The sequence below is a fragment of the Taudactylus pleione genome, unplaced genomic scaffold, assembly GCF_031769625.1.
Source record: "Taudactylus pleione unplaced genomic scaffold, aTauple2 ptg000472l, whole genome shotgun sequence".
NCBI lineage: Eukaryota > Metazoa > Chordata > Amphibia > Anura > Myobatrachidae > Taudactylus > Taudactylus pleione.
In genome coordinates, this window is record NW_028284874.1 from 903,821 (window position 1) to 928,421 (window position 24,601).

A 24,601-nucleotide genomic window follows, 5' to 3' on the forward strand; every position below is an offset into this window, starting at 1 on the left:
CATTCGAGTTGACCTATGAACTATCCTGTAACAGAAGCACCTTTAAGAAGAACCAATGGAATCATGTCAAACTTGTCTATTGTATTGCCTATCCCTGTAAGAGTATATATGTGCGCTCTCTGACCCCAGTCTGGAGTCTTCTTGCTGTGCTGTTGACCGAGGTTTCTAATGCTGATGCCGGTATCTGGGCCCAGAGCGCGTGCGTATATAACAACTGTACTTTGGGTCTGTATGATTTATTTGCATTAATTGTCTTTAGATCACAGCGTGTAACCATCTGTTTTTATATTGAATAACAACTTTTTGTGCTTTGGAACCACATTCAAAGTCTGAAAGCATTTATTTACTGAGCAACTCATTATGTTAAATAGCGACAGTTTTAGAAGGTATAGACAGGATTGCATAAAGGTTTTATTTAGGTATCCATAGTATATATATATATTGTGACACAGTCAGATTAGGGGTTCCCTCTCCTGGGTAGAAGGACTCCTTTCTTACACACACCCACAGCAGCAGGGAAGCAGCACACCAGTCTGGATGCAAGTACAAGCTGGTTGGCGCCAGTCTTTATTGTACAATGTCAGAAACAACATAAAGAAAACATAAACATAAATCCTAGCCCTGTCGGGACACTAACTTCACAGGTAGTTCCCTCACTACCAGAACCTGGCAGGGCCTAATGCCCTCGCCAGCAACAAAGGCACAGCACAACACTCACAGTTAGGTTTCCAAGTGTCTCTGAGCAAACTCCCTGTCTGCTCTCCCAGGTGAGACAATCAGCCCTAAACACACTAGGCTTATATTGGCCACTCTCAGGTGGAAAACTAACAACCTGTTACCAGGCTGCGAGAACCAAAACCTGGAGTGGCCGTGGGTGGAGCCCTCCCTCACCTCTCACTCACAACCCCCAGGTCCCAAACCTGCTTTTCAAAAAGCCGAAACTCAAGCCTGCTACACTGCAGACTTTCTCCTGGGGATTTTAAAACACATAAGACAGGAATCTGGGATAAATGTCCCTGTCACAGACCACTTTACCAGTGATCCTATCATATATCCCCCCCTTTGTTTCAACCTATGGGGCGGAACAACTGAAGCCCCCAAACAATGAACGCGTGACAACGCGTCTGCTTTAAACAACAGGCCCCCTGGCCTGTGTTCCACTGAATATTTAAAAGTTTGTAACGCCCACTTTATGGCCAACGCCTCCTTCTCCACTGTGGCACCGGGTAGGCATCGAATTTTGAAACACTGTTCAACTTTCGGAAGTCATTGCAGAAACGCACACTCCCGTCGGGCTTTGGAATCAACACAATGGGATTTGACCATTCACTATGTGATACTTCAATAACCCCTAACTCTAGCATATTTTTAATTTCTTTCGACACCGATGCTCTTGGTGCTTCTGGTAACCTATAGGGCTTTAGATTAACTTTAACCCCTGGGTCAGTGATGATGTCATGTGTAACGACCGAGGTTTTCCCAGGTACGTCAGAGAACAGCACCCTATTTCTAACCAGAAACTCCTTGACCTCTCGTTGTTGAATTGCCGACAGGGTTTTTGCCACTGTCACTTCGGGAACTAAGGGCCCTGGACTTACTGGAGGGGCTCGGATGGCCGACAGTACCGTTCTATCTTTCCAGGGCTTTAACAGATTTATATGGTATATCTGTTCCGGCTTTCTTTTCCCCAGCTGGTAAACTTTGTAATTGACCTGTCCCACTCTTTCTAAGATTTCAAAGGGCCCTTGCCATTTAGCCAAAAGTTTATTTTCCACAGTGGGGACCAACACTAACACTCTGTCCCCAGGAGCAAAGCTGCGTAACCGAGCATTGCGGTTGTATACCCTCTGTTGTGCCTGTTGAGCCTGTTTCAGGTGCTCTCTCACTATCGGCACCTCTATAATAGGCAATGGAACTAGTGGTCCCTTAAAACGTGGTCTGGGAGCATGATACTGACACTCAGGGCAGGATAAATCCTGACACATTGCCATGTGGGGATAGGACAAAGGACTATCAGGGTCTACGGGTTTACCATCAACTACCTTTACATTCTTCCTGGCTTTTACCAAAGTAGGGTCATTCAACTGCTCCACGGCAAAGACCTCTCTTCTGACCTCTAAATCAGGCAGACGATCAACTGGCCCAACAACACTTCCCACCTCAATGGGAGGCACATCAGTTGGTGGGCCACCGTCACTCTCCGCATTCTCTAGTTCGCCAATCATAGTAGAAAAAGGGAACAACTCTGACTCAGAAGAAACTCCCTCCTCCACTATATCGACAACCTTCTCAAGTGGACCGGGGTTGTTCACTTCTGGAACAAAACGGCTTTCCCACAATTTCCAGAAGTGAGCAAAGTCTCTCCCCAATATTGCATCGTACATCAGACCAGGCACCAAACCCACAGAAACTATAGCAGAGCCACATGGTGTCTCGATGTTCACCTCGGCAGTAACATAATATCGATTATCCCCATGTATGCAGGTCACATCAACAGTTTTCCCCTTATGCCTCGAGGGGTTCACCAGCTCAGCTTTTATAAGTGTCACCAAGCTACCAGAGTCTAACAGTGCCTCTACTCGGTTGCCATCTACAGTGAGTACACACATGTGCTTATCAGTCTCAGCCTGCCGGTCAGCCGTACAGGCTGTCTGTGCAAAGAAAGACCCCCTGCGGTAGACATGAGCAGTATCACATTGCATAGGTTCAGTTGTAAGTGAACAATTAGCGGAAATATGGCCGAAGTCACCACACCGGAAACACTGAATCATATTAATGTCTAGTCATTTACGGGGCAAGAACCTTCCTGGCCTGGCAGGCCTGTCTCCAGGTTCTACACCCTCAGTCTTAGGTACATCCCACCGCCCAGCACCCTTCTCCCCTGGAACAGTCTTACCAGTGTCAGTGGGAGTTCGCCGGGGCGCCATCGGGGCTTGGTGGGGCATACTCCTCAGCCGCCACGTACCTCTCCACTAGCTCGACCAACTGGTCCGCGGTCTTAGGGTCTGCATGGCTCACCCACTTGCGCAGAGTCGCGGGTAATGATCGCAGGTACCGGTCCATCACGACCCTTTCCACGATCTGTGGTCCCGTCAGCGTCTCGGGCTGTAGCCATTTTGAGGACAGATGGACGAGGTCATGCATCTGTGAACGTGGAGGCTTGTCCATATGGAACTCCCAGCGGTGGACCCGTTGGGCACGAACAAAGGTGGTGACTCCCAAGCGAGTTAGGATCTCCTGTTTTAGTTTTTTATAGTCCTTGGCATCAGCCAGGCATAAGTCGAAATATGCTTTTTGTGGCTCCCCAGACAAAAAAGGTGCCACCAGACTTGCCCACTGCTCCTGGGGCCAACTCTCCCTTTCGGCCGTTCTTTCAAATGCGGCGAAATAGGCCTCCACATCATCGCCCGAAGTCATCTTTTGGAGGAAGTGACTGGCTCGTACGGAGTGAGTGGTGGTGGGAGGACCAGTATTAACATCTCTGGGCCGGGCGACCAGGTGCTGTACCACCTCTCTTATGGCCTGGCTGTTTTCCGCTAAGGCCTGGCGGATTTCCTCAATGGCGACCTGTTGAAGTCTGTTAGTCTCCTGCTGAGCTCTGGTAAATTCCTGCTGAGCTCTGGTAGATTCCTGCTGAAGTTTGTTTGTCTCCTGCTGAGCTGCTGTAGCTTGAAGCAAGGCCTTAATAATGTCCTCCATTTTGTCCTGGGGTGTAGGTTGGAAGCTGAACCTTGCCTCTCTGAGCATTGGCTGACGCCTCCTCTATGGGACTCCAAGGACACAGTGTTACTTCCACACTCACAAATTGGGTGTCTGTCCCTTTAATTTTTAAACGGAAAGTTTTCCTCTCGCTGCAACTTCAGTGTGTGTGGGTTGCCCGCATTCTCCACCATATTGTGACACAGTCAGATTAGGGGGTCCCTCTCCTGGGTAGAGGACTCCTTTCTTACACACACCCACAGCAGCAGGGAAGCAGCACACCAGTCTGGATGCAAGTACAAGCTGGTCGGCGCCAGTCTTTATTGTACAATGTCAGAAACAACATAAAGAAAACATAAACATAAATCCTAGCCCTGTCGGGGCACTAACTTCACAGGTAGTTCCCTCACTACCAGAACCTGGCAGGGCCTAATGCCCTCGCCAGCAACAAAGGCACAGCACAACACTCACAGTTAGGTTTCCAAGTGTCTCTGAGCAAACTCCCTGTCTGCTCTCCCAGGTGAGACAATCAGCCCTAAACACACTAGGCTAATATTGGCCACTCTCAGGTGGAAAACTAACAACCTGTTACCAGGCTGCGAGAACCAAAACCTGGAGTGGCCGTGGGTGGAGCCCTCCCTCACCTCTCACCCGCAACCCCCAGGTCCCAAACCGGCTTTTCAACAAGCCGAAACTCAAGGCTGCTACACTGCAGACTTTCTCCTGGGGATTTTAAAACACATAAGACAGGAATCTGGGATAAATGTCCCTGTCACAGACCACTTTACCAGTGATCCTATCACAATATATATATATATATATATATATATATATATATATATATATATATATTAGGGGTGAGCGGGTTCGGTTCTACTCGGTTTCGTTCGGATTTAAAAACCGAATCTTATTGGCTATCCAAAACTCGTGACAGCTGATAGCCAATAAGATTCGGTTTTTAAATCCGAATGGAACCGAGTAGAACCGAACCCGCTCATCCCTAATAAATATATATATATATATATATATATACTGTACATATACAAATATATATATATGTGTGTTAAATATATTTATTCAAAACATGCAGAAGTAGGCAGGCAGTCTCCGCCTACTTCTGTGACATCACAAGTTGGACAGAAGTTGGCTGGTCTGATAAAAAAAGTTGTCAGGTTGGCTGGTTGGATGAAAAGTTGGTTAGATGTGTGGGGAAGCGTTTTAGTTGGACAGACAAGTTGGATGGTTGGTCAGTTGCTTGGTTGGAGGAAAGTTGGTCTGATGTGTGGCCAGCTTAAGAAGAGTGACAGGGGTAAGAAGAATAACAGAGGGCTCGGATGAGCCAGGAGTGGCTTAAACCAGAAGGCTGGGGGTTGGCTTGTGTGATGATCACATGCAGTCAGCTAACCTGTTACACAGTTAGGGGTGTGGCCTTTGCAGAGTTTATTTAAGCTTTGAATTGCAGGCTTTGGGCCTCTTTCCTGAAGAAAATTTGTCCAGGAAGGTGACAAGATCTTTTGGATGATGTTTATATAGTGTCTTTATTTTATCTGGCTTATCCTTCTCTCTTCCTTTAGTTTCATCTTTGCTCTGCTATCTCACTCTTTATCTCAGGTCTGTATAATCTCTCTATCTTTCCCTGACTTTATCTCAGTGCCTCTGTCCCTCTCTTCTTCCTCCTCTCTCTACCATTGTTCCCTGTGCACATGTATTAACCCCTGCATTACCTGTGGCTGCTCCTGCTCCACGGGCTGCACATGTATTAACCCCTGAATTACCTGTGGCTGCTCCTGCTCCACGGGCTGCACATGTATTAACCCCTGCATTACCTGTGGCTGCTCCTGCTCCACGGGCTGCACATGTATTCACCCCTGCATTACCTGTGGCTGCTCCTGCTCCACGGGCTGCACATGTATTCACCCCTGCATTACCTGTGGCTGCTCCTGCTCCACAGGTTGGACTTGTCTTGACCCTTTCATTGCAGCTGGTCCTGCCCCACAGGCTTCTGTTCCTTCCTTCGAGCTTGCTGTACATATGGCCAGTGTTTTGCCCCTGTGCTGGCTGCTCTAAATCCAAATTTTGCGCAATCTGGTCCTATGGCGCATAATTCTATGCAAGCTGTGGCCCTCACCCCTGTTGCTCCTCTAGCTGGTAACATTTTCACAACCGGTCGTGATGGTGATATGTCTACGGATAGTTCAGACGCAGGCGTCATCCAATGTGCAAACACAGCGGTCCTGCTGGCCTACGACCTCGGGGTCAAGATCCATAAGGGGCGATACGTTGTGTTCTCCCTCACTGAAAAAATTAGAAAAGACTTGCGGGACGCAAAGGCGGTATAGGCCTGGACACCTTCCAGTCCTATTCCAATTGGCAGGTGTGGATATTTATTTTCTCTGCATGCTATTTGGAGACTTGTCCTGCTGAGCACCCGGACATAATCAAATACTTCCACCTAATACATAGCGTGTATATGTCGGGTAGAGGCGTAGCTTGGCGTGTTTGTGATGAAGAGTTTAGACAAACGCAGGACAGGCTTCCTATCATAGACTTCCGGTGCTAAGACGTGTTGGTGTAGCTCGAGGTCACCCCGAGTCCTTGCTCACCTCCTGCAGTGGCTAACCAGCAACGCAAATTAGACACTGGCCGGCGTGCCCCCTTTACTGGCAGTGAGGATGTGCTTTGCTTTCAATTCTGCTCATTATCCTTTTGGGCAGCGATGTCATTTTCGACACCTCTGCATCAAATGTGTAGAAGGCCACCCTGCATTTGGCTGCTCAAAACCTGTTGCTGCCACAGCATCCAAGAAGACAGCCTGATCCGGGGCTGCTAGCTAAAGCTTTTTTCAGGTTTGTTTGTATGCCATGGCCAAGTTTTTGGCGTTGTGAGGTTTTTTAGGTTGGGTTTCCATTTGCCAGTTAATTTTATTGTGCCCATTGGTTTTCCGAGGAACCTCCGGTCAGCGAGAGAGCTGCTGCTCATTGTTAGGGACAAGGTCCTTAAGGAGGTGCGGCTGGGCCGCATGATTGGACCGTTCCCTGATCCGCCTCTAGCAGATTTAGTGTTGTCCCATGTTGGCATTGTCCCTGAGAAGGCGCCTGGGTCATTTAGGCTTGTTCGGCACCTATCTTGCCCATCTGGTAGATCAGTTAATGATGCCATCCCACAGGAATGCTCGGTGGCTTGTCAATCTTTTGAACAAGTGCTGGAGCTGGTCAGGGCACATGGTCCTGGTGCTTCGATGGGTAGGAGAAGTTGAATCGGCTTTTCTGCCCTTGCATTCTGACTATTGCCCACGATAAAACTTTAGGCCGTTACTCTACTGTCCTACTTGGGTATCGAAATCGATACCTGGGATGGATGCTGCCGCCTGCCGGCGGACAAGATCCTAAAGTTGAAAGATGCCGTTCAGGATTGCTTGCCACTCGGAAGGTAACACTGTGTCAAGCTCAATCGCTTTTGGGCTTTCTGAACTTCACCTCGCACACTTGAGGGGGCCACTGCGGGAGTCCATAGGGCACACCATTTTATTTGGCTCTCTGCCGAAATCAAAAAGGACCTTTCTATTTGAATCTTTTCTGGACAATTTTAATGGTGTCCTCTTGTGGCTGCCCCCAGCGGTCCCCAGCTCCCAATTGCGGTTGTTTACTGATGCGGAAGGCTCCTCTGGGTTCGGTTGTTCCTGGAAGGGGCTTGGTCTGCTGCCCATTGGCCTGTGGGGTGGTTTTCCAGAGAACTAGCTAGAGATCTTGTGCTCCTGGAACTATTTTCCATTATGGTGGCACTGGAATTGTGGGGTTGCGTGATAGGAGCATTCTCTTTAGATGCGATATCCTAGGAGTGGTGTATGCTGTTACAGACATCCTCATTGCCGGCATGGCGCTTGCTTGCTCAGCTGGTTTTGCGCTGCTTGCAATCCAACATTGTTTTTAAAGCGCTGCATGTCCCAGGTTCTGTAAAATTGCTGCTGCACTCTCACATTTCCAGTGGGTAAGGTTAGGGTCATCATACCCGAGGCTTGTTTGTTGGTGGCATTTGCTCTTCTTATGTGGCAAGTTGTAGAGCTGGCATGGGGGGGCCTAGCTGAGCAATGCCTCGCTCCTGTATTGCTGTAGTCTCATCAGAAAGTGTGGACAGAATGGGAAACTTACCTCCAGCATCGCAGACCTAGAGGTGAGAGCAAGCATCGCTTGATGCCATCTTTTATTTGGGGTCTCTGTCTCAGGCGGTTGTCTCCCGGATTCTGGCTGGTATTTCTTTCTTTTCTAGTTTAAAAGGGCGTCCTGATCTCACCAAGAGCTTTATTATTATTAAAACTCTTATGGGTCGGGCTCGCTCCGATCAATAAGAGACGGCCAATCAATATCCCACTCTTGCTTAGGTTACTAGCGTCGGTCCCTGCGGTTGTAGTTTCTAATTTTGAGGTTTACCTTTTCCGTACAGCATTTTACATGGCTTTTCATGGTGCCTTCCGAGTATTGGAGCTAGTTTCTCCTGCTAAATTAGCGTTGCCCACCATTCACCGCTAAGACGTATGTGATGGGGAGAGTGCAGTGTTGTGCAAAATTAGGCATTCTAAAACCGACCAAATGGGTCGCTGCCGTTGGGTCTCCCTGACGGCTTGTGCTGATGGGCGTATTTGTCCAGTTTCCCTGGCCAAAATGTACTTAGATTTGCGACCAAACGTGGCAGGTGAATGGTTGATTCATGTTGTTCGCCACTTACCATATATCAGTTTGGTTTAGTTGTTGGACACTGTTTGCTCCACATTGGTTTCTCCCCGAGCGATTTTGGTACTCATTCCTTCAGTATGGGTGCCACCACGTCCGCTGCGTCGGCCAGTTTGTAAGTTCCACAGATCATGGCTCTTGGTCGGTGGAAATTGGCTTGTTATAAGCGCTACGTTAGCCGGTTGCCACTGGTTGAAGTTTTTGTCTACTTGTGCTTAATGTCTGTATTCAGTCCTGTTTGTCTGTCTGCTTTTTTGTCTTGTCAATTTTTTTCTCCCCTATCCATCCTAGTCGAGTAATACTCGCCACTTTTCACAGTGAGGGTCTTGAGGGATCTTTATTTTTACCTGTCTAGACGGACTTAGGGCCTGATTCAGAGCCACTCGTAAGCGGCAGCTCGTTCGCTCAGAGCGATGTTTGCCCAACTGCGCATGCGTACGGATCGTTATACGCATGCGCGAACCAGTCAGTGCGGTCGAAATTCATGTGCTCGCAAAATAGCGAATACCTGCTAATTTGAGTGACAGAATGAGGCGTTTATGGGTGGTAACAGGGGAAGGTGCTTGAAAACGGGGAGTGGAAATCCGATCGCAGGCGTGCTTAAAGGTCAAAACGGGCGTTTTAAGGGAGTGCATAATTAATCCAGCAGCGTCATTGACCACGTCACTTGGTTTTTTTTAACTCAGAACTGCTCGCAAAATAGTGGTTGAAAAAACCAACCACAAGAATAGCGAGCAGTTCATACGCTGGTCGATGTACTCGATTAATCTAGTAAATAGTGGACATGACGTATGGTGCGAGCGGCCAGGGGGCGTATTTTTCAAATTTACGTTCGCATGTTTTGCTCGCTCGTTCAGACTTAGAGGCGTGAACAGACCGCAAAGTGCGAACGGTTCATTTGAATAGCCACCCCTTTTTAGAAAACGAGCGACCGCAAATAGCGAGCGGCTCTGAATGAGGGCCTTAATTCGGCCCAACCATAGAGTCACTCAGCGTGTTTTTGTTTTTACCTCTTGCCGAGTTACTGTGTTTTTTCCTGAACTACCCTCCCCATTTTTTATCTCCACCCTGTCCCTCCCCTCCCTCCCCTTTTATCCCTCATCTTCCGCCTTTTGTTCTCTACTGTTTTTTAGTAAAATTAAAATGAGTAATTAAAAGTTTGTTGTTTTTTCAATGGTTAGTTTGGAAAACTGATTTTCTGCTTGACTAAACTTAAAATGTTTTTCATTTTAATATAATTTCAAATTCAATATAACCTACCTAATAAAATTCTTGAATATAGCCTACCTAATAACATTGTCTTTACTGCAATATTGATGTTCTTTATCATTTCTCCCCCGCCCTCTGTTATAGGTTTGAGATGCGATGTTAAGAATATGTGGATTGTGGGTCATTCATTTGTATTCTGGGTGGCTCGTTCCGCCTGGCTAGAGAGTGGCTGCAATGTCCTTTGTCAGCTAGGACTCGTTGACTAGGTTTCAGAGGTCTTCATTGGGAGGTCCTTGGACCCCAGGTTTGTTAGCGGCTGCGTGGCAGTTTGGTGTCCCCAAAGTGATGGTAATCCATCTAGGTGGGAATGACCTTAGCTCTAGGATAGCTCCTGACTTACACCTTAACATCGTGTCTGACCTCCTTCTCATAATGGGTACTTGGCCGTTTTGTACAATACTGTGGTCTTGCATAACTCCTAGGTGCCGTTGTCCGAAGTGCTTTCGACGAGGCTAGGAAGAAGTTTAATGCTGCTGTGGCTAAATTTGTCCTGGTGCATGGTGGTTTTGTGGTGAAGCTTCCTTTGATCCATTTCCACGTTGGGCATCTCTGTAGGCCTGATGGGGCGCATTTGATCTGTTAGGCAGAAACTGGTATTGGCATGAATGTACGGCTTATCAGCCCAAGTGCAGTTGGTGTATTGGGTGCACTCACCTTCTAGTAATTGTGGAAGAATACTGTACCACCTTTACGGGGGCTGTATGGCCATCTCTGGATGGGATTAGGAGAGTTGAAGGTTTGTGCTTAGTACCCTAGTGTTTGGTTTTTGCATCCATTGGGCGGACACTACCCGCAACGCAGTGTTTGGTTGTTTGGTTTGCATTGTTGGGCTGCTCTGTGTAGGAACCGTCCTTTCTAACCACCATACAATATTTAAAAATTAAACTGAAATTCTTCAAATAAATAGCTGACCTGTTTTAAATCCATTTACTGTTTCCGTGTATTTATTTTAGATAAGTTTTGGTTATGTATATTGATCACACACCCACGACACACCTCAGCCGTTACTAAGTTTAGAAGTAGATCTTCTGATTCATTAGAAACTGAAGTCAAGGCTGTGCGATTGACAATAGCGGAGATTGTGTTATGGAATGTAGACGCTTTGTGGATAGATTTGGACATCTGACTACTAGCTCAAATGTGTCGCATTCAGGAAAGTTCCACTCCACCTTGTAGAAGAATTCAGGCCCTGTGAGCCACGAAGTGTCTTTAACCATTTGCCTGACGTCGTTGCATCAGATGAGACCACACCAGGCTGGGTATTCCATGACATGGGCACATCTGATGTAACCAGTCAGAAACGCTTACTGAGCGGCTGCCTGAAGATAATCTTCCAATCTCAGAGGGAACTCACGGCCCCTCTACATCCCTCCCCCAGTGTCTGCCATGCAACCGATCACTGCTGATCGGGCAGCATGGCAGGACCCCCCCCCCCCACCCAGCGACTGCGAAAATGTAAAGCCGTGGATGTTCATGATGTTCCAATCATTGATGGTTCAATATATCATTAAAATTGTGTTGGATAAGTTATAAATTGATGTCCTTGACCTAATTTAATCATAAGAAACACCCTGATAATTTCTGTGCAGTTTTTGGAAAAATAATATAGGCCAGTTGATAAGGAGACTTAGGGGTAAATTTAGTAAAGTGAGAGTTTTTAGAAGTGAGTTTTAAAAGTGAACCAATCAATAGCAACCAATCAGATTCTAGCTCTTATCTTCTAGGAGGTGCAGCACAGACTGTGTAATGGTTAGCATTACTGCCTCACAATGCAGAGGTCATGTGTTCGATTCCCACCACGGCCCTACCTGTGTGGAGTTTGTATATTCTCCCTGTGCTTGCGTGGGTTTCCACCGGGTACTCCGGTTTCCTCCCACACTCCAAAAATATACTGGTAGGTTAATTGGCTCCCAACACAAATTAACCCTACTGTGTATGTGTGTGCATGTGATAGAGAACATAGATTGTAAGCTCCACTGGGGCAGGGACTGATGTGAATGGCCAAATATTCTCTGTAAAGTGCTGCGGAATATGTGTGCACTATATAATTAACTGGTAATAAATAAATAAATAAGTAGAATCTGATTGGTTGCTATGGGCAACATCACTTCTAAAAACTCTCACTTTAGTAAATTTACCCCTTACTGTAACAGTTCTTCTAGTGTGGTTTGCAGGATTTTGAACAGTAGATCAGAGGGGATGCACATGTTTTGCTGACAATCAGAATTTGGACAAGCAGTATGTGGTCCCCGGAATGCAGGGTTCCACGTGATTTACTAATGCTTGAGTACGACTTCACACTTGTCGACCCAGCGGTTCCTGTGTTTCGGAGTCCACATACTGCGTGTCGAAATTCTGATGGTCAGCAAGACCTATGCACCCCCTCTGATCTATTGTTCAAATTCAACATAATAAATGCACCCCCTCTTTTCTAAGGGCAAGGTATGTGCTTACTGGTTACAAGCTACTCCAAATCCCCACCACTGCCAAAATGCAGAAAGAGCTACCTATAAAGATAATAAAAAGGAAATAGGACTTGAAGCGGCTTCTGAATAAATTCTCAACATGAGCTCTTACGGTTAGGGTTGGGAGAGGGATTTCAATTAGATGCGATGTATGGGACATGCCAGTGATGTGCCATTGTGACAGCATTTGGACACCAGGAACAGCACCCCAACATTGTGCACTTTATCTCGCAGCCCTGTAGGCAGGATCGGACTGGCCACAGGGTACAGGGGAAACGCCTTGTGGGCCCCACTGCCTGAGGCCCACCCCCTCCTCTAGGGATCAGGTTCCAGATTGTGCACTTGATACATTATACATGCTACATTATACTGCCCAGGACTGCGGTGTATTTTCTACAATGCACTGCTGTTATTAATCTGGTACACTATCATGCATGCACTAGCAGTATTTATATTTACTACTATACACGTATAGACTTTTAAAGGTACCCAGACCATGCACTCTCTAATGGTTAGCAAAGCCTCTGTGGAGGCCCCCACTGAAGGCTGGCCACACCCCTAAGTATGGGCCCCTATCACAGTGGATTCCCCCAGTGGGCCCTTGATGTGCCCCAGTCTGACACTGCCTATAGTGGTGCTTTTAGGGGTCAATTTAGCCTGCCATACGTACAGGATTTCTGCGTGCCTATACATCGGAACATGTGATCTTACATCTCGCATCTAAGTAAATTGACCCCTAAATGGCTTCACCAGCATGTCACGCCAGTCTGAGGAGAACCATAAGCAGAGCAGGAAATGGGGAGGGGAGAGGAGGGGATGTGCTGAGAAGGCAGAGCCATATAAACATGTAACTAAAACTACAAAGGAACATTCTGTAACACGCAGATAAGCCCAGTGTGATACAAGGTATTGGCTACAATAGAGTTAAACACAACACTGCTGGTAACCAATGCATTCCAGAGGGAGGGCCCTGTACAGTGAATAGTCCAATCCATTTCCATTATGTAGTTATTGGTCTGCAGCCTTTACTGAGAATCCTTCCAGGAAGTATCTGGCACAGCAGCTGCAAGCACAGAATATTTCTGTATACAACTTCGCTCACTACAAAGGTCCCTTTTTTGGAACCCCAGGAACAAGTAAGTGCATGAAACCATTTGCTGCGGATCTTAGCGATTGGCCGACTACACTAAAATAAATAGCAGCCCTGTCTAATATCACTTATACAGCCCGACACCATGTCATGCAGGCTGCAACTACGATTATTCATAGCACAAAGGCCTTGAGAGCATAAATATCAGACTTGTATGCAATTTCATGCTCTTACGCTTCACTTTCCAAACCTTTCATATATAGAGGAAAGGACCATAGTTTGTATTGTCTGTTCTTTCGGTCACAGAGGTGAACTCGCCACCGCGTCAGATATAAAAAGACCATAAAAAAAATCAGCTTACTGTACATAGCTGCGTTAACTAAAGACATGCAATAATGTACAGGGTTCATGTTATTACTGTACTTATAGCCTAGCAGGCATTCCATAGTGTCGTTTCCATATAAAGATATATAGAAACCATTATGCAGGAAGTTAAGAAAACCAGTAAAAAAAGCAACAAGTAATTCACGGCTGCCGTTAGGTGGTGTCATACACACGGCACACGGTGACATTTGTAAATGTCATTTAGCTCATTTTAGTCATGAATGTTTAGGATGGTTTCTGGGGCATATTAATAGTAAAAATAAAGATGAATAATAATTTATATAATTGCTGTTAACTATTGTTGAAAAATATTAGCTGCACTTTTTTCCAATACTTGACGTTACCTTTTAGGGGGTCTATTCATGAAGGGAAAAATATCCCCTGTGATAATTAAGGATTGAACTCGCTGCGAGTTCGATCCTAGTATTGGAGACATTCATCACGCCTCCTATACTTAATTATCACTTCCGAAAAGCTGCTCCTTTTGCAGAGACAACTTTTCTGAATAAGGGGACTTAGGTGAGCGCTCGCAAGCGGGTCAATGGTGCCCAAGTGCGCATGCGCACAACGGAGGCTGCTCCGTCGTGCGCATGCGCGAGGCCCGGATAGCGACGAGGAAGCCTTCGCTCCGGGTCTCGCACCAAAGGGGGCGTGCTGTCGATGGTGAGTGACAGCACGCCCCCTTTGGTGGGCGTGGCTGCCCAGACGGAGGCGTTCCCATGGGAACGCCTACCGTCTGGGTCCGGCCCCACTGACATCACTAGTGATGTCAGTGGGAGTGTTTTTGGCTCTGATAGAGCCAAAAGCACTCCGGGCTTGCGGTCACCGAGACCCTACTGCAAGGGTCTCGTCGCAAGCCCGATGGTCGCGATGGTCTTGACCATCGCGACCATCTTTTTGGCCGCTCGCATAAGCTGTGGGTGGTCACCCACAGCTATGCGAGCGGCCAGGAGGCCGCTCCAATTTTATGTGGGACGGCCCTGATTCAGAGCGAGCGCTCTTGTCAGAACGTCCGGCTCTGAATCAGGCCCTTAATTTTCACCTACTTTTGTAGAAATGAAGCAATGATGAATAGACACCTTAGTGACTATACGATACATGTATTGTAAGTAGCAACTGCCATCTATCCATCGTCTTGTCCCACGAGAGCCAATAGGGCGCTATTTATTAACATTATTTTTACTAAAATAAAGTGAAAAACTGTGTTTTCGCACCCTTTTCACATTATTTTAGTTTCACCTGCAGTTACTATAGGGCAATTGGAGTAGAATTCATAAAATTCTACTCCAAGCCCTAATTATCACTTATTTTTAGTAATCAGATCGCATTTCCCATAATTGTAATGGGAAATGTGATCTGCCTGGTAGTTACAAAAAATAAATTGTAAAAAAAATACAGGGGAAAGCCCTGTGATAATAACGCCACCTGGAGGTGGCGTTATCCAGGGTCTCCCCCGGTTACCGGACTCCTGCTCCGCTCTAACGGGCAGAGCAGAACCCGAAGCCGGCCCCAGTGATCAGCTGTGTGGTCTAAACAGACCACACGTTGATACACTGCAGAAAAAAAAAAAAAATGTAGTTAAAAAAAAAACTTACCTGAGTCCAGGGACCGGTGATCGGGGCTCCGGTGATGTTCTTCCTCCGGTCAGCTGGTCTCCCAGCCTGCACTGGGGCCTGGTCGTCACCTGACCGGGTCCCAGTGCAGGATGGGATGTCAGCTGACCGGAGCCACGGCGGACATCCCCGGAGCACTGATCACTGCAGGTAAGTGTAATTAAGGGAGGAGGGGGGTCACGGAGGGTTTCTGCTATCATGGGGGGGGGGTTCTGCTATCACGGGGGCGGGGCTTAGTTGCAGGGGCGGTCAATCGGCGCATGTGTCGGCACTTGTCACGGTATTTCTTGCGAAAATACCGTGATAAGTGTGCGGAGGGGATTCGAAGGGACAGAGCTTTATCGCAAGCTCTGTCCCTGCAAGGGATTTTTAGTAAATCCCTGTGATATTGCCTTAATTCGCAATGCAAATTCAGTCGGTAATATCACACTACAATCTGCATTCAAAATGCGGATTGTAGTAAACAGAGCACCCCCACTGTTATACAGCTTCCATCCCTGCCTGCAAACGCTACTTGTGTCTTCCTGGTATAGACTAAGGCAGAGGTTCCCAAACGCGGTCCTCGAGGCACCCCAACATTTTCATCTTTTAGCTGGTTGTGCACAGATAGTTAAATAAAATTGACTGAGGTACAATTAAGTCACCTGTGCTCAACCGTGGATATCTCTAAAACCTAAACTGTTAGTGAGCCGTGAGCGTTTGGGAACCTCTGGACTAGAGGGGTAGATTCAGGCTTGGACTGGCCCAGCAGGGAATCGGGGAGATCTCTACTAATTTTTAGCCACGCCCACTATCGTGGTAGGGCGGGGCTAAGACTATGGGGCATATTCAATTGGGGATAAGAATAGCAAAAATCCTGCACCTGCAAGGTTTTTCCTGCAGGTACGGCATTTTTGCTATTCAATCAGGTGCGTGTGTTTTTCTATTTTGAGCACCGGGAGTTTTTTTTTGTTTGCACCTCCAGAGCATGCCTGATTTTTCCTAAAATCATTAATTTTAGGGAAAATCAGTGGGACTTGCTCTGGGACCCCCAACCGAGGACTAATTACGCTATTGTAAGTTTCCAATTAGCTTAATTAGTCCTTAATTCTTCACCTTCCGAAGCGGTGTCTTCTGCATCCAGCGACAGGACCCGGTCTCCTGCAGCAGCAGTGAGTATGTCAGTGTGTGAGTCTTTGTGTCTATGAGTGAGCGTTTGTCTGTGCATTAGTGTGTGTGTGACCGCCCCGTGTGTGTCCCCTCCCTGTAACGGGCACTGGGAGAACTACATCTCCCAGCAGCCCTTGCACCTCCCACCAGCCCCTGGAGCCTCCCAGCAGCTCCCGGGACTCCCAGCAGTTCCCTCCGCAGTGAGAAGATGGTTGTTGCTAGATCCAAGTTGGAGAATGGACCTCTGACGTCGCAACCATGTGACCGCTGCAGCAGCGCCGGACCACTACTAGTGGTACTATCCATGTGGGCATAGAGGGGGAATAAAAACCTGTGGCTAGCAGACCGAACCACCATGCCCGAAGCGTGGCGAGGGGACACATTTGGCCCCCTGTTCTGAATCTTGCCCCTCCCCCTTTTGTTACGGGTCAGTTGTTGTGACGTCAGAGGTCCTTTATACCTCATCATTCTATACCTAACCACAAGAAGTTGGAGGGGAGGCCCCCGGAGACCTCCGACCAGATAAGTGTTTTTTTGTCATTTTTTATTTACGCGGTGCTGGGTTTTAAGCTCTCAGTTGGAAATGCCTCTATGTTTCTGACAGGGCCATTTATATAGCAGTGCATAGATTTACTAAAGCTTCTAAAACAGACAAGTGGAGGTGTTGCCGATAGCAACCAATCAGATTCTGGCTCTCATTTTCTAGAATGCGATAGAGAAATGATAGACAGAATCTGATTGGTTGCTATTGGCAACACCACCGCTTGTTTGTTTTAGAAGCTTTAGCAAATTTAGGCCTCTCAACCTACACAACACACACCTCTTAGCAAATCCACTAAGCAATCCTCAAAGTCGTGTCAATCGCTTATAGGAATACAATTTAAAAACTAAAGCTGCATACACACACAACGATTTTGTTACCAACGATTTCATGATCGATTTTATGAACGATTTTCTTTCAGAGTATCTGTCAGATTTTTTAAAGTGTAATGAAACGATTTTTGCATATTCCCTTAATGAAAATAGTTCAGTTGACAAGTCTGACTGAACTACAAACGTGAATGCGCATGAACGATAATCGTTCATCGTTTGACTCAGAAAGTGAACGATTTTTTCAAACGATTATCGTTCAAAAAATCGTGTGTGTTATGCACCTTTACTTAACCAAAATTTATTATCTGTAAGGGCAAACTATTCAAACATGCTATCTCCCTGTTATCTTGTACTAATTTATCAGCAGGTGATAGGGCTTGTTAAATGGAATGGGATTGAAATACCGACGGCTCAACAGCCGCCGGTTCAAATCCTGATAGTGGAAGGCCGACAGTAGGAGATCCCGACGCCCGATGGTCAGTATCCTGACCTTCCCCACTCCCCCCCCAACCCTAACCCTCCCTTAGGGGTGCCTAACCCTAACCTCCCCCCTAGTGCCTAACCCTAACCTCCCCCAGGGGTGCCTAAACCTAACCCCCCCTCCCCGCACCCTAAACCTAACCATCCCAGGGGGATGCCTAACCCTAACCTCCCACCGGTGGTGCCTGACCCTGTGTTATACATACCCGGCACACGACGATCGGGATGGTGGGGGTTGGTCTTCCGGCGTCGGGATTAAGATAGGTGTCAGTATTTCCGATGACTATCTTAAGTCCCGTGTCGGGATTTACACCGCCGTCATTGCGTCCGCCAGTCTATTAACTACATACCTGTTAAATACTGTATATGGAAATGCTTGTCGCTGTTTATAATCCGGCAAGTCCTTATATTTGCATGGGTTAGCCTATTAAAAAGTATTGCACCAGTATCTGTAAGTCCCCTCCCAGCACAGTAGTAAATTAACCCTTCCGACTCCGGGGCCTAATCTCCAGGGCCGTTGAGAGTCCTGGTGGGCTCAGGCTCTGGTGGTGGTGGAGGAGGGGGAGGGGGGGGTGTAGTCACAGGAGGAGGTGTGGCTACTCCCCCGAATTTATTATTTTATTTAACTGAGTGGGCATGGCTACAGCATAGTGGGGCGTGGTCACTGCATAGTGAGGGCGTGGCCTCTACATAATGGGAGCTTCTGGCCATAGCATAGGGGGGGAGTTGCTACACCTCCCTGCAATCCTGGGCCCCTACAGAGACCCAAGCTCAGGTAATCACTGCCCGTTCCCATATTGGAGCCCCCTGCTTATCGCTGAGATAGCCTATGACAGCGATGGGGCTTTTGTTGAGAAATAAGCCAACAAATTAGTCGTAATTCTCCCTCCTTCACGTTAAGAGTCATAAGTTGTCTATAGCCTGATAACCTCTAATCATCTTAACCTACTTCACTCATATCTATATAACTAGAAATGACGGCAGACACAGAAATTGCTATTTAAATAAGGTCACAACTTTTATTCATTTATTAATCTAATCAAAATCAAGAAAGCATTGCTAATCTCAGCTCTAGTCCTAACATTCCTCACTATCAAGTGGGGGGGGGGCGGCTGTACACCCCCCGACGCAAACAGCCATGGAGGCCTAAACTCCCCTGTCTATTGGCTTAGCACTGCTGGGGCCCAACCTTAATGAAGAAGCCCAGGGCCCCCCATTGGGCAGAGACAGCTCGCCCTGCGAAAGGGAAGGTGCCCCCAACAGCTACCACTTGCGTCCACTATTGGCCGCTGAGAAGCAATGCTTTCCCGCCTTGCTGATGCTTGTTATAATTTTGTTCGATTATTAGACAGAAAATACCATCCATTCCAAAACAAACAACAATAAAACAAACATCAAAACAACCACTAAATTAAATAAAATAAAAATGGGTGGGTGGGCGGGGAATCCTGGAGCAAAGAGGAAGTCTTTAGCTTCCGCTTGACCCTATATAAATTCTAAAGACCCGCCCTACTTGTGCTCTGATAGGCTAAAAAAACATAGGCCCTTCTGACCTGCCAATCAACAGTTATGTAACCTGGTGTTTATTACTATCGGCCCCAAGCCTGCACACTTATGTAGCTTTAGGCTTATGTAGCCTTCAGCTACCTTAAAAGGAAAAAAGACGTCATTTGGGCAGAGACGCACTCGCGAAGGGTAATTCATGTCATGTTAAACATTAACCTTTACTAGTATCATTAAATTAAGTGCATGAAAAAAAAAAAAAAGGTTACATGTTTAAAAAGTTGAATTATTAAATAATAATTGTCGGGCACTACGGAGTGTTGCTGTTCTTATCAAAAGCAGCTGTTTGAGGAGGAGATTGTCAGTCTCCCGAATGTAACAATAAGTACTACCAATATATGGGGGTATATTTACTAAGGTGCGGGTTTTTAGAAGTGGTTTTGTTGCCCATAGCAACCAATCATATTCTACTTAACATTTATCTAGCACCTTCTAGAAGGTAATAGCTAGAATCTGATGGGTTGCTATGGGCAACAAAACCACTTCTAAAAACTCGCGCCTTAGTAAATATACCCCATGGACTCAAACAGACTATGCTATTGAGAGACTGCACTGTTTAGCACTTCATGTGCTTTTTTACAGAGCTAAGGGCCTGATTCAGAGCCGTTCGCTATTTGCGGTCGTTCGTTCAAAAACAAGGGGTGGCTATTCAAATGATCCGTTCGCAAATTGTAGTCTGTTCACGCCTCTAAGTCTGAACGAGCGAGCAAAACATACGCTCGTTTATTTGTTAAAAACGCCCCCTGGCCGCTCGCATCCTACGTCATGTCCGCTATTTATTAGATTAATCGAGTACATCGACCAGCGTATGAACTGCTCGCTATTCTTGTGGTTGGTGTTTGCTACCACAAATTTGTGAGCAGTTCTGGCTATAAAATAACCCAGTGACGTGGTCAATGACGCTGCTGAATTAATTATGCACACCCATAATACGCCCGTTTTGACCTTTAAGCACGCCTGCGTTCGGATCTCCACTCCCCATTTTCAAGCACCTTCCCCTGTTACCACCCACATACGCCTCATTCTGTCACTCAAAATAGCAGGCACTCGCTATATAGCGTACAAACGATTTTTGGCCGCACTGACTGGTTCGCGCATGCGTACTAAAAACCGTACGCATGCGCAGATGTGCAAACATCGCTCGGAACGAGCGTACTGCCGCTAACAAGCGGCTCTGAATGAGGGCCTAAGTCATCCCCTTTTTTTAATAAGTTTTTTATGCTGTATTTAGGCATCATGTATTTTTTGGCTATAGTCTTGTATTTCCCATATTTGTCCCCTAGTCCCTGTTTTTTTTCGACATTTCTTAATTAATAAATTAGTTTTAACAATATCTCTATTTTTCAATTTTTCAACTTTTTACCATCATTTATTGCCATTAGAGGGCCAAATATAGATTTCACCCACCCACTATTAATATTTATATATTATGTAATTTTTACTTATTTATATATTTATATATTTTTTGCACATTGGGACACCACACACACTGGAACCAGGAATATATTCACGAAAAAAAACCCGTCAAAGAAAATATCTGGTACGCATGCATAAAGGATTACCTGTTGTGTGTTTACTCATATTTTACTTAATATACTACACTATTAGGCGCTTTTTCCTCTCCCCCACATTCTATATATAATTATATATATATATATATATCAACATTGATTCTTTATATATATACAGGTTGAGTCTCCCATATCCAAATATTCCGAAATACGGAATATTCAGAAATACGGAATATTTTTGGCATGACTAAAAGATAGTGAAAACTTTGATTTTTGATGGTTCAATGTACACAAACTTTTTTTAGGGCACAAAATTATTAAAAATATTGTATAAAATTACCTTCAGGCTGTGTGTATAAGGTGTATATAACACATAAATGTATCCTGTGTTTAGATTTGGGCCATACTTGCCTACCCTCCCGATTTGGTCGGGAGCCTCCCGAAAATCGTGTGCCGCTCCCGACCTCCCGGGAGGGCAGGCAACTCTCCCGACTGCTGCCCACCCCTCCTATCCCCCCCGCAATAACACCTGCAGCCCCCGCAGCGGGGGGGGGCGGTGACGCGATTCGCTGCATTTTGGCCCCGCCCCCTGCTTCACAGTACCAATTTTATCGGCATTGTGTAGTGGGGGCGGGGCCAAAATGATGCCAGTCGTGTGGCCCCGCCCCCGCCAAGCCTACAAGTGCCTGTCACTTGCCCGGCCACTCCCCTTGTCCTGGCCACGCCCCGTCCTGCCGATCTGGCTGCTCCCTCCGGCAGGTATGATTTGGGCCCTATTCCTAAGACATTTCATTATGGTATGCAATTATTCCAAAATACGGAATATTCCGATATCCAAAATACCCTTGGTCCCAAGCATTTTGGATATGGGAGACTCAACCTGTATATATATATATATATATATATATATATATATACACATACATACATCAGACCCACATAAAAATACACTGAAAGAGCCGGATCCACATACAACCAGAAGGAAGGGTAATTGTAGAGGTGTAAGACACGGGGCAGGGAAAGGCTGGCTGGGCAAGGGAGAGGGGGGGGGGGGCAGGGTAGGGTGGCAGGACTGGGGGGGGGGGACAGGGAAGGCTGGCTGAACTAGGGAGGGTAGCATGTCATGGTCAGGGAGTACCTGGTTAGTGGTGTGTTCAGCTGGCTGCGCTGGTGCAGCCAGCCAGTTAGAATCCACGCCAGCTGCTTTTGAAGTATGGAGAGAGATGGGGCCCCAGGTGACAGCGGTGCTGCAGCGGCAGCCAGGATGGCAGGGAGAGAAGTGATAGAGTACGATGCTGACATTTGCAGAGCCTCTCGGCATTTCAAACATTGGCGCTTATTGTGCTGGGCCGCGAGCCAATCACAGCTCGCGGACCGGCGGCCAATCAGGAGCGGGCGCTACGGCTGCTCCTGAATGGCTGCCGTTCCGCGACCTTAGGCAGATAATCTAAAGAACCCTTAAAGCAATCGACACACAAATCACTAAAATCGATGTCACAGGGGCCTGATTCAGAGTTTGCACCTAAACCCTCTATGCCTCTATATGGGATGTAGTTTACTTAGGCACCCCTGGCGGGAACTTATGGTTAGGCACCCCCCTGGGGAGTGTTCTTCAGCCGCCAGTATTTCATACCCATTCCCTCTATATATCTTCTATATACAGTATATTAGAACTGTGGGCTTGATTCAGCAAGGAACGCACAGGGGAGAATGCACACACTTGGCCGATGTTTCCGTACTGTGCGTGCGCGAACTACCCGGTGCGACCTGGTAAGCGTACGCAGACTACACCCAGCGTGTACGCAGACCCCTTTCCGATATTGACTGACAGGAAGTGCCATTTGTGGGTGGTGATGGGGGGGTGGTCGTGTGAAACGCAGGCGTGCCTGTGCGTTTGGACTCACTTTTAGGGGCGTCCATAATTAAGCCAGTGCGGCGACAGTCTGACAAGATCCTGCGCGAGGTCTGGTCAACCACTATTATGCGAATGTGGTCGCTGGTTCTCAATGTTACCGATGGTTACGCTATCTTGCGTACTGATCAGGCTTTGAGTACAGGGAGATGGGCGGTTTAATATGAGGCTGGGCGTCTGCATCTTGTGCTGCGGTCTCCGTGCGTATGCATTGATTAGCATATTCTCGCAGTGGCTGGGTGCGTGTGTCTGCTAGCGTGCGTTCCTCGCTGAATCAGGCCCTGAATGCGTTCTCACCATCTTATGATTAGGCAATGGAACTCTATGTGTAGCACAGTGTATGCATTTGGTTTTCTTTGTACAGATATCCAGCAGTCATTTGGTTACATGCAAACATAACAATGTTTACCTTTAGGATAAAAATAACTGAGGGTTTGCATAGAACAGAGGGCCTGATTCAGAGCCGCTCGTAAGCGGCCGCTTGTTCGCTGCGAGCGATGTTCGCACATCTGCGCATGCGTATGGGTTGTAATGCGCATGCGCCAACCAGTCAGTGCGGTCGGAAATCGTGTGCTCGCAAAATAGCGAGTGCCTGCTAATTTGAGTGACAGGATGAGGCGTTTGTGGGTGGTAACAGGGGAAGGTGCTTGAAAACGGGGAGTGGAGATCCGAACGCAGGCGTGCCAAACGGTCAATATGGGCGTTTTAAGGGTGTGCATAATTAACAAAGCAGCGTCATCGACCACGTCACTTAGTTGTCTTGTAGCCTGAACTGCTAGCATGATTGCGGTAGGAAAATGCTACCACAAGAATAGCGAGCAGCTCATACGCCTTTTGATGTACTCGATTAATCTAATAAATAGCAGACATGACGTATGATGCGAGCGGCCAAGGGGCGTCTTTACAAAATAGCGAGCGCATGTTTCGGACGCTCGCTCAGACATAGAGGCGTCAACAGACCGCAAAGAGCGAGCGCTCAATTTAAATAGCCAGCCCCTTTTTCTGAACGAGCGTCCGCAAATAGCGTCCGTCTCTGAATCAGGCCCAGAGGGCATATAAACCTCTAGACAGGGATGGATGGGGTTCATAAAGTGATAGGAGTGGTAATTTAGGATTTGCAGTTGTTAAAGTCACAGAGATAGGTTGTTTGTTGTTAAGGGGGGAGTGGTTACTGGGCTTATGGGTAATGTCTGTAGGATATTCTGCCTCTTTGATTCTGATCTCCCGCCCTCCCTATTGTGTCTTGTGTCAGCTTTATTTCATGGCGGGAAAAGACCGGCAATCTGTAAAGCGTCCATATTGCTGCAGTAAGGGCGGTGCACACCCCTTCATGCACGGGTTAGGCTGACTTCACCCTACTGGGGTCAGCGGCGCCTCTCATCTGGGTGGGCCAAAATGGTGCATCGGTATGGGTGTTGGATATCGTCTCACTTGCTATAAAGGGAGAGTGGCCCTTTCAAGTATTTTATATTGGCATGGGCGTCTTACTTGCTTAGAAAGGAAGACTTGGCCCTTGCAAGTATTTTATATCTCACTTACCAATAATTGGGATAGTTGGCCCTGGTAAGTTGTGGACATCTTTTGCCTAAGTCAAGCCGGCACTGATGGTTTGCCGTTCTTTCCTCTGCCATCATACTCATTATTGTAAATAAAGCTGACCTATTATTTTTGAACGGCATTAACTTGGTCTGTGTCTTTATCTTTTGAGAAAATATGGTTTGAAAGAACTTATGGTTACATCCATCATCTGATGATAGAGAGTTTAGTACGTGAGTATGTTTTACTCAACATTACTGACTCCAAATCGAGACTCACCTGAACAATGCGATGCATCCCGCCAATGATCGCATGCATACCGGTATTTAG

The 24,601-nt window shown here is 46.9% G+C and overlaps 1 protein-coding gene across 1 annotated transcript in view; it reads left to right on the forward strand.

Annotated features, from left to right (window-relative positions):
- The first annotated feature begins 13,111 nt into the window (after positions 1-13,111).
- Positions 13,112-24,601, forward strand: part of MAVS (mitochondrial antiviral signaling protein) — an 88,953-nt gene continuing 77,463 nt past the window's right edge. Inside the window, exon 1 of the mRNA XM_088448935.1 lies at positions 13,112-13,296. The gene's annotated coding sequence lies outside the window, so the exon portion shown is untranslated. The remainder of the gene's footprint in view (positions 13,297-24,601) is intronic.